Source organism: Triturus cristatus, chromosome 7 (genome assembly GCF_964204655.1).
Source record: "Triturus cristatus chromosome 7, aTriCri1.1, whole genome shotgun sequence".
Taxonomy (NCBI): domain Eukaryota; kingdom Metazoa; phylum Chordata; class Amphibia; order Caudata; family Salamandridae; genus Triturus; species Triturus cristatus.
In genome coordinates, this window is record NC_140590.1 from 402,915,074 (window position 1) to 402,921,570 (window position 6,497).

Sequence of the window (6,497 nt, forward strand, 5' to 3'; positions counted from 1 at the left end):
TCTGTTATTCAAGAGCTATATTCTGTTGCAAAATGCATCCTTGGCGATGCATTTCATGTTAATCACAAGTGCTAAAAACACAAATGGCACGAACAACAGCCACTAGTGTTCTTTTCATTTGCGTTGTTCTGGTTCTCTCAACCTAGAATTTTCCAATAAAGGTGGCGTAAACATCTAACATGGGCTTCAATTGGGATTCCATAGAGCATATTATCAAGCCCATTATCGCCGCTTTAGAGGCAGTTTTCTGCCGCTAAAGCGGCGATAATTTTAACACCGGTTCTTGATAATATGCCCCTAAGGGGCATATCAACAAGGGCTTTATCTCTGCTTTTTTGGCTTTAAAAGCCAAAAAAGCAGAGATAAAACTAGCGCCCTATCAGCAACAGGGTGCTAACATGCAAATTCGCATGTTAGCACCCATTTACTCTACGCTTCCCCTTGCATCTCTAATGAGATGCAAAGGGGGCATTCCAGAGTAAAATAATAGGAGAAATGTCGCTAAGCGACATTTCTCCTATTATCAAGTATATCACTAACCCTGTTAGAGACAAAAAAAGCAGCGCTAACCGCGGTTAACGCTGCTTTTTTACGTCTCGTATTTTTCTGACTTAGCCATGATATCCTATGGAAGGAGGATATCATGGCTAAGTTTGTCTGTCCCTAACAACAAGCTAACGTGAGATTATCGCTGGGTTTCCAGCGATAATCTCACGTTAGCCACTTAACGTGATGATTTTTATCGCTATTGAGATAAGCGTTGCTAATAGCACGCAATCTCAGTGATAAAAATCAACACTAGCCAGCGATAATTATCCTAGCGCTAAGTGCGCTTAGCGATAATTATCGCCAGTTGTTGTTGATATGCCCCTTAGTTATTTCAGGGGATTCACAAGCCAAGCATAACTCAATTTTCCCAAAATTACACAAGATTACACTGGCCTAACAGAAATGTCACCTGGGCCTAGTCCTCAGCTTGGTCCTCACGATCAGGAACTCTAAGGTTCCTTCTGAAGTACCGGGTCTTTTGTTTCTTTTTCTGTTCTGAACAGACAATCATGCTGTTCAACCTCATCTGTGTCTGCTGAAATTGGCAATAATGTGGCTGGATTCAGCGTATTGCACCTTTTTATGTGCACATGGTTTGCTAACAGTGTCAATTCATACCCTGACAATCGAGCATTAGTTAAATGCTGTGTCTTGGTCCTGTTTAACAATGTGTCCACCGCATGGGGAACCATTACAATCAATGTGTTATTCATCACTAATCCAGCAGACTGTCGAATAGACACAGCTGCTGCCGCTGTGGCTCTTAAACAACTTGGCAATGCCCTCGCTACAGGGTCCTAAGTCGACGAAAAATACGCGCATGGACGCGGTCTGTCTCCAAAAGGCTGTGTTAGCACTGACAATGCGCAACCGTCCTTTGCATAAACATACAAGGTAAAAGGCTTACTATAGTCGGGGGTACCCAACACAGGAGCTGAACATAATGCCTTGCGTAATTCCCAAAAACTTTTCTGACACTCTTCAGACCATGGGACAGGATTCGGCGTATCTTTATATGTTAATGCTAGCAATGGTTTTGCCAGCAAAGAAAAACTCGGGATCCAGTGCCTACAGTATGAAGTAATGCCCAAGAAAGCACGCACTTCTCTCTTTGTCCTTGGCACGCTTAATTGTGCAATGGCTTGGATTCTTTCTGGGGTCAGCTTCCTTCCCTCCTTCGATAAGAGATGACCTAAATAGGTCACTTCTTGTCGACAATATTGCAGTTTAGAGAGAGACACTTTGGTGCCGATTACGATCCGGCAAAAAAATTCCCCCGTACGACTCGTATCCGGTCTTTTTACCGTACGAATCGTACAAGTTCCGTACGAACTGGCAATCACGATTCGCATGGTAAAAAGTCCATACGAACCGCATTCGGAATCATTCCCCACACGTCCTCGGGTCGGAAAATGTGTCCGACACGTCCTCGGACGATTTACCGTACAAACGTGAAAAGTCAAGTCCGACCGAGGAATCACGATCCCACCCGTGCGTCCGAACTCACAACCGTATGGTAAAAACACCGTCCGCACCGAACTCCCATTGCAACCATGGAGATATGTGCCCGCATATGCGCCAAACACTCCCCCCAGCATCCATACGTTCGAGTCGTACCCCCACCCCTGTACGTGTCGTACCACCGTGTACCCACACCCCAGTACGTTCGAGTCGTACCCCCACCCCTGTACGTGTCGTACCACCGTCTAAGTACACCCCAGTACGTTCGAGTCGTACCCCCACCCCTGTACGTGTCGTACCACCGTGTACCCACACCCCAGTACGTTCGAGTCGTACCCCCACCCCTGTACGTGTCGTACCACCGTGTACCCACACCCCAGTACATTCGAGTCGTACCCCCACCCCTGTACGTGTCGTACCAGTGTCTAAGTACACCCCAGTACGTTCGAGTCGTACCCCCACCCCTGTACGTGTCGTACCACCGTGTACCCACACCCCAGTACGTTTGAGTCATACCCCCACCCCTGTACGTGTCATACCCCCGTGTACCTACACCCCAGTACGTTCGAGTCATACCCCCACCCCTGTACGTGTCATACCCCCGTGTACCTACACCCCAGTACGTTCGAGTCGTACCCCCACCCCTGTACGTGTCGTACCACCGTGTACCCACACCCCAGTACGTTTGAGTCGTACCCCCACCCCTGTACGTGTCGTACCACCGTCTAAGTACACCCCAGTACGTTCGAGTCGTACCCCCACCTCTGTACGTGTCGTACCACCGTGTACCCACACCCCAGTACATTCGAGTCGTACCCCCACCCCTGTACGTGTCGTACCACCGTCTAAGTACACCCCAGTACGTTCGAGTCGTACCCCCACCCCTGTACGTGTCGTACCACCGTCTAAGTACACCCCAGTACGTTCGAGTCGTACCCCCACCCCTGTACGTGTCGTACCACCGTGTACCCACACCCCAGTACGTTTGAGTCGTACCCCCACCCCTGTACGTGTCGTACCACCGTCTAAGTACACCCCAGTACGTTCGAGTCGTACCCCCACCCCTGTACGTGTCGTACCACCGTGTACCTACACCCCAGTACGTTTGAGTCGTACCCCCACCCCTGTACGTGTCGTACCACCGTCTAAGTACACCCCAGTACGTTCGAGTCATACCCCCACCCCTGTACGTGTCGTACCACCGTGTACCCACACCCCAGTACGTTCGAGTCGTACCCCCACCCCTGTACGTGTCATACCACCGTGTACCCACACCCCAGTACGTTCGAGTCGTACCCCCACCCCTGTACGTGTCGTACCACCGTGTACCCACACCCCAGTACGTTCGAGTCGTACCCCCACCCCTGTACGTGTCGTACCACCGTCTAAGTACACCCCAGTACGTTCAAGTCGTACCCCCACCCCTGTACGTGTCGTACCACCATCTAAGTACACCCCAGTACGTTCGAGTCGCACCCTCACCACAACCTCCTAAGTACGGAGCACACCCCATGCCCCAACATCACAACCGCATGTACGAGTCGTGCCAAGCCACACACAAGGACAGCACCGTACAACCAAATGGCCCATCTACACACCGTACACACGCTCAAAACGCACATACACAACCAGGACAAAACAAAACAACACAAGAATACACTATTCGAATGCACAAAGCCACTAAACATGGCCAACAAACACTAAAAAAAACACATACACTGACCTGCAACTGCCAAAAACAAACAGAGTCCCTAAACACCACCACTCCTTATAACACACCCACCCAAACTTCAAACACAGCCACACCCACCAATGGACCAATAAAAAGGGCCCACACACACAAACCATGAGCCTTTGCAACAGACTCACTGCTGCCAGACACCACATACAACTTACAGCACCTTACTACAAGCTTCACCACACCTTACACTTGCACATCTCCACACAACCACCTTCACAAACACACCCTCATCACATTCACACATACACACACCTGCACAACCACACCCACACACCCACAACCATCCACACACCCCCCCCACCATCCACACCCACACCCCCACCATCCACACCCACACCCCTCACCATGCCCACTACCAAGAATCCAAAGTTCAGTAACCGAGAGTTTGAGGTTCTTGTTGATGAAATCCTCAGAGTCGAGCCACAGCTCTTTGGAACATTGGTCAGAAACACCAGCATGGTAGCAAAAACAGCCATGTGGCAGACCATCATCGATGCTGTGAATGCTGTTGGGGACACCAGAAGGACCAGGCAGGAATGCCAGAACAGGTGGTACGATCTGCGGAGGAGGGTCCGAGCCATGAGGCAGGAGGAACACGAGCAGGCCAACGCCACCGGAGGAGGGCCCTCCCGCAGACCCGTACACTACCATCCCTGGGAGGAGAGGGTGATGGCCATACTGCCGGTGGAGGCAGACGAAGGATTAGAAGGACTCCGAGACCCGGGTGAGTACACAAACAACGCACCTCACATGGGGGGAACGGCATCCACAACCAAAATCAATAACAGGCACGCAACCACCCCAAGCCATCGCATGACTCAACCACACTCCATGAGCACGCACATGCCACTGCTGCCACCATGCCCCATGCACCCAGCGGGACAATGTCAAGTCACAGGCCACAGAAGACACCAACACATGACACGGTAACCCGGATGGCGGGAGGGTGGGCCCCAAAAATCACATAGTGCAACTCAGAAGCAGACAACAATGCCCTCTGCCCATATGGCCTAGGTCACAGCCAGACAAACAGTGTGTCCCAACACAGGAATGACTTGCCAGCAAATGGCGGACGCCTTGCATCAACACATGGGGGTGAAGGCACTGTTTTGCACATGACAGCAGCTAATGAACAGCCAACATTGTGAAAGAGTGGCAGCACACACCACCACAGCAGCAGCGCACAGACACACATCACACCCAATGTGTGCCTGGAGATCAGAAACAAACTCACATCAACAAGCCAAGGGCCACTCAAATATCTGCTAACAGTGTGTGCCCAGGAAGCTGGGCTGAGGTGACAGAGGGTGACACACAGAGGGAGAGAGAGGGGGACAGAGAGGGAGGGAGACACAGGGAGACGGACAGAGGGAGGAGGCTGACACACAGAGGGAGGGAGAGGGGGACACAGAGGGAGGGAGAGGGGGACAGAGAGGGAGGGAGACGGACAGAGGGAGGAGGCTGACACACAGAGGGAGGGAGAGGGGGACAGAGAGGGAGGGAGACACAGGGAGACGGACAGAGGGAGGAGGCTGACACAGATGGAGGGAGAGGGGGACACAGAGGGAGGGAGAGGGGGACAGAGAGGGAGCGAGACACAGGGAGAGCAAATCAGCCGTGTGGCATGTGCGAATGTCTGCTCGTCAGCAGGTAGACTGCGTGCATGTAGACAAGGGTGGCCAGTCCCAGAACCCCCCCTCTTCCCCATGGCAAAACACAGGGCCATGTCACAACCTGTTCACGAGCACAACGACAGCTACCTGGACCATATAAGTGTGTGGATCCACTCCATGTGCACATGTACAGTGCTACACGGAAGGCGCCAATGCATGGCTCGCCACACCTGCCCACTCCACTGCTGACTGCAGTCACACTTGATGCAGCAAGGAAGACCGTGCCACACATAGTTAAAGGGGCCAAAGTGGTGCCCAAGGGACACACCCATGCACAAGTGCACTGTGAGTGGAATGCAAGACAGATCCCAATGCCAAGAGGAAATGTCCCAACTTTGAAACTGATGAAACATGGATGTTGCATGGACCAAAATTAACATTGTCTCTCTCACACACAGGTCAACGTCGTGGTTCACCCCCCAACACTGGGGGGGAAGACTCACAGGACCCGGATCTGCGGGAGCCCGATCCCACCGGCAGCGACCACTCTCACCACTCTGTGGACGAGCCCGACCGACCTGGCCCCTCTGGTGTCCAACCACCTGCAGCACCTGCGTCAGGTACAACTGTGCCAACCACCACCCCCACTCCTGCCACATCCCAGGAGACACCCAGGATCCCTGCCCCAACACCACAATGCAGCCAGGCTGGCCAGGAGGGACACGGTGTCCCGGGCACCCAGGAGGAGGCAGGCGACAACGCCAATGCTACCCCTCAGGGGTCCCGGAGACCCGATGTACCCACAAGGGCAGGCCAGGTGCAAGTGGGCAGGGGTGGTGGGAGTGGAGGACGGCGGAGGCGCGAGCCTGACCAGTTGGCTGGGGAACCGGTATTTTCTCATGTCCGTAACATCCTGGACACATACCGGCAGGACACCACGGGCCTGGCCCAGGTTGTGTCTGTCCTTGAGGGGATCAAGACCCAGCAGGCCCAGCAACATGCCTGTCTACTGCAACACCAACGGAGGATGGAGGACAGACAGGCTGAGCAAGTGACGGTGTTCCAGGGGATTCACGATACACTCCGTCGGATGGCCGACAACATGGCCGACCCTCCCTGTGCCAGAAGGCGGA